The sequence below is a fragment of the Meriones unguiculatus genome, chromosome X (assembly GCF_030254825.1).
Source record: "Meriones unguiculatus strain TT.TT164.6M chromosome X, Bangor_MerUng_6.1, whole genome shotgun sequence".
NCBI lineage: Eukaryota > Metazoa > Chordata > Mammalia > Rodentia > Muridae > Meriones > Meriones unguiculatus.
In genome coordinates, this window is record NC_083369.1 from 15801674 (window position 1) to 15805703 (window position 4030).

Here is a 4030-nt window from a genome sequence, read left to right on the forward strand (position 1 = left end):
TCTGTCACAAACAACTCCATGTTTGGCTAAGGCTGAGGATCTGGCTTGCTTCCGTGTATGTGAACCTATCTGCATTGCCCACGTGGCACGCTGGGGTTGGCTACCCAGAGGCTATTTAAGCTGTGGGCTGGCTTTCCCCAGGGTCAGAAGATTGTTCAAGGTTCCTGAATAAACTGCATTGAGAACAACAACAATAAAAAAAAAGATCAGAAAGAAGGAGAGGAGGACCTCCCCTATCAGTGGACTTGGGGAGAGGCATGCATGCAGAAAGGGGGGGGAGGGTGGGACCGGGAGGGGAGGAGGGAGGGGCTTATGGGGGGATACAAAAGGAATAAAGTGTAATTAATAAAAGTTAAATAAAAAATTTTTAAAAAATTAAAAAAAAATAAATGTAAGAGAGGAATACCCCTATAGACCTACTAGACATAGGGATAATAAAGAATTATAAAGATAATAAAGAATTATGTGGTAACAAATTTGAGAACATAGATGCTATGGCTTATGTCCTAGTAACTTTTCCTTTTGCTTTATGAAGTGCCCTGACAAAAGCAGGTTAATGGAGAGTTTATTTTGGCTCACCATTCAAGGGTACAGTCTATTATGGTGGAGAAGGCATGGTAACAGAGACTTGAGGTGGCTGTTTACATTGCACCTGCAGTCATGGAGAGTCATGAATGCTTATGATCAGCTATATTCCTCCTTTTAGTGCAGTTCATGGGATGTTACTGCCCATAGTAGGTGAATTTTCTCATCTCAATGAACCTAATCATGATAATCCCTCAATTATTCCCAGAGGCCTGTCTCTTAAGTAATTCTAGATCCTGTCCAGTTGATAATCAGCAATTACATGGAAAAGCACCACTGGGATCAGGTGAATTCATTGCTGAATTCTACAAAATATTTAGGGATGGCAAGTATTAACTATCTATGATCTCTTTCAAATGCAGACATAATCATTCCTAATTCATTCCATGAGGCTACCAGGAACATAATACTGAAATCAGAAAAGGACATTGTGAGAGAAAAGACTAATGTCTCTCCTAAACCTAGATATGAAAATCCCTCACAAAATATCATTAGGTAAACTTAATAATGTATATAAACAATTATACACCCTCAATAGTATGAGATAATTCTGATATGTTAGGCCAAAAGACATTTGGCTATCAACTAAATTAATCCAGCACCCTGACAGGCTGAGGGAAAATTGCATGATCATATGAACAGATGAAGAAAATGTATTTGATAAACATTCAATACCAGCTCATTATGGAAAAAAAATACAGAAAGTAGGAACTGATAAGTTACTTAATTTGAAAAGAATATCTAATACAATATCTACATATAACATTATGTAAGGAACTAACATCTTTCTCACTAAGATCAATAATACAAAAGAAATCAAAATACTGTATACTAAGAATGATGTAAAGAACTGTCCTTGTTCAAAGATGATGTAATTATCTACACAGAAAATCTGAAAGAATCAGCAAAAATTAAAATAAGCAATTATTGCAAAGCCAAAGAGCTCAATGTGAAAACATAAAAGTCAAGTTAAAAACACAGCACTGTTTGCATTAGTGTTTCCCAAAATGAAATATTTAAGTATAAATCTAACAAAATGTACATATGCTCTACATGAAGAAAACCCTAATACTGATGAAAATGGCAAATTAGAACTAAATAAATGGAAAGGCATCACCCTGTTCATATAAAAGGCTAAATGTCACTAAAACATCAGTTCTTGACAATTAAATCTATACATTCAATGTGTTTATAATCAAAATGACATCAAATTATTGATATGGATAAAAATCAGTTATTAAGTTTATAGAGACCCAGAATAGCCAATACAATATTGAAGAAGCGCTTTGGAAGAATGACACTATCAAACATCAACATTTTCTATGAAGTCATCAAGACATGGTGGTATTGGTCAAAGAATATACAGAACAATTGAACAGAAGACTCAGATATAGGCTCACAAAAATATTGTCAACTGATCTTAGATCAAGAAGCAAATACAATACAATGGAGAAATGGTTGTCTTTTTAACAAATGGAAGTAGAACAACAGGACACCAATATGCCTAAAAATTATTCTAGACATAATTCTTACAGACTTCATAAAACATCAATGTTTATTGTAGCACTAGTCACAATAGCTAAGTTATGAAGGCAATCTCAGTGTCTGTAAACAGAGGAATGTATAAAGTGGGGTACATACACAATGGAATTTTAATATCGTATAAAGGAGAAGAAAGGTTTGCCATTTTCAAGAAAATGGATGAAATACTAAATGGATTAGATACTAAAATTAAGTAAATTTACTCAGTCTGAAAAAGACAAGTACTACTCAAGAAATCTTAACATCAAATGACGCAATCAGTAAATGAGCTAATGAAATGAATAGTCATTAAAAGATGAATTACAAATGGCCAAAAAATAGAAAAAGAAATAACACTTCTCATACTATTCTATAAAACAGAAAAAGAAATGACATTACCAAATTCATTTTGTGAAGCCAGTATTATTATAGCAACAAAACCCGAATAAAAACACATCAAAAAAGACCATAAATGAAAAAAATTTCAACAAGATTCTTGTAAATCAAATAAAGGAACACATCGAAAAGATCCCAAAACAACCATTACTTCTTCTTGGTTGTCCAACAGAACTAGACTGTAAGACCCTATTTCTCAAGAAGCCTTTACATACAGAACACAATTTGGATACAGGCTGAAACCTAGCTGAAAGCTTCCTCCATACTGGCTAGCATTCATAGTGCTGGATAGTGTTATGCAGGTTGCTGTGGAGGAAAAATGTATCAATAGTCTTACCCAGCTATGGACCCTGTGTACCATAATTCTGACCAGCCAGGCAAACCATACCCACGGATGCAATAGTGGCATTAGTGTTCTGGTGGCGATCATTTCTGATTGTATTGAGGGAAAATATATATCTGATACTATAAACCTTAGATCAATAGGTCCTAAGCTGTAAAGAGGAATCTACTACTAAATATTTTGCTAAAGGGGTGTGCAGTCAAACTAACTTATAAATATTTGCATTTATGCCTATGGAATAGGGTTGTTCTCAGCTTTGGTCAGAAAAGCCTTAAAAAAAATAGTGTACAATAGTTAAAGCAGAGAGTCATAATTTGTCGAAATGTTGACAGTAACCAACAGAACATCTATACCACCATCCCCTCCAAGGCCCAGGAAACATTGTAGTAGAGGAGCTGGGAAGACTGCAAAGCAGAGCCTGAGGAATGTCATGAAACATGATCTTCTGGAAATGACATGGAGAGGTACTACACGAGTACACAGTAGCACTGAGCACATGCAAAAACCTTGTGCACATACATGCTGAAAATGTAAAAGTGGGAGAAAGACTAGTTGGAAAGGAGGTTAGTAGATGTTGGGGGAATAAGAGAGCGTAATGAGGGTTGGTATGATCATAATACATGATACAAATAAGAAGTCATAAAAAATTAAAAATTCAAAATGTTCAACATTCTTAGCCATTAGTAAAGTACATTAAAACCACATTAAGATTCTTCCCTACTTGACTCAGAATGTCTACCATAAAAAAAAAAAAAAAGTTCTGGTGAGAATATGGATAAAAGGAAACACTTATAAAAAGAAACATTTCTGTTGGCAGGAATGTCAATTAGTCTAGCCTTTAAGGAATTCTATACTGATGTCCCTCAAGAACTGAAAATAGAACTCCTGCCTACATGAGCCAGCTATACCCATCCAGTGTAGACAAGCAGAGGACCCTAAGGAAGCATCTGCAACAACTGCACATTCATGTGCGTTACAGCACTGTCAACTACAGTGAAGTTATGGAGTCAATGTTGGGAAAATGGCTCGCCCGGGAAAGCCCTTGACTTGCAACTCTGTGGGTCTGAGTTCAGATCCTCAGAGTACATAAGAATCCAGGTATGGAGATCCCAGAGTTGGAAAGGTGAAGACAGCCTTGTAGCTTCCCAGCTAGCCCAGTTTACTTGATGAAGTTCCAGGTGAATG